Source organism: Diutina rugosa (assembly GCF_008704595.1).
Source record: "Diutina rugosa strain CBS 613 chromosome Unknown scaffold79_size38464, whole genome shotgun sequence".
NCBI classification, from domain to species: Eukaryota; Fungi; Ascomycota; class Pichiomycetes; order Serinales; family Debaryomycetaceae; genus Diutina; species Diutina rugosa.
In genome coordinates, this window is record NW_022995070.1 from 1 (window position 1) to 866 (window position 866).

Sequence of the window (866 nt, forward strand, 5' to 3'; positions counted from 1 at the left end):
CTCAGTGTATTCTCTCATCGTGGTCCCCTACCACAGCGGCGGGGCCAAGTCACGCCATTGAGGCATCCATTTGCCACAACCACGGGTTAGTGGGCTTAGGGGTCATAAACCGTGTACCACACGCCAATGATTGTGTACCACTCTGAGTTTTCGCTCAGGGCGGTGATAGCGATTGCGAGCGTGGGTGTCGAAAACAATAAATTGAGAGGAGGGAGAGGGGAAGCCATAAATTGAGAGGGGAAGCAAAAGAAAAAAGAAATAGGCATTTTGGTAGAGTGAAGCCAAGGTTTGTGGCGATGGCGACATTTATGATGGGGTGGGGGGTAAGGCGCGGCGCCAGCGGTGGCTAAATATGGGTGGGTGGTGGCGAGGCGATGGCGGCGCCATTAGCGTCGTGGGCGCGCCGCACTGAGAGACCTCCCATGCTACTACGGGGCACCCGCTACGCCATCACCTGTCCCGGCCAAGGGCTCGTCCAGCCGGGGCTCTTGCGCCCGTTCGTGCGCTACAACATCGACCGCCACCTCGACGCGATCGACGCCGCCGTCGGCTTCAACCTCTCGCGCCACATGCTCGACGCCAACGACAGCGCCTACCTCCTCGACACCGCCAATGCCCAGCCCGCGATCGTCGCCGCCACCTGGGTCACCGCCCAGGTGCTAGAGCAGCACCACGGCCCCGTCGTCGGCGGCGCCAGCTACCTCTGCGGCCACTCGTTGGGGGAGTACCTGGCGATGTTGTTGAGCGGGGTGGTGTCGCTCGAAACCGCCCTTCGCACGGTGCGCCTACGCGGCGAGCTCATGGCGACGCTCGCCGGTTTTGGCTGGGGGATGAAGGCGTTGTTGTTTAAGCCGGCGCACTTTGAC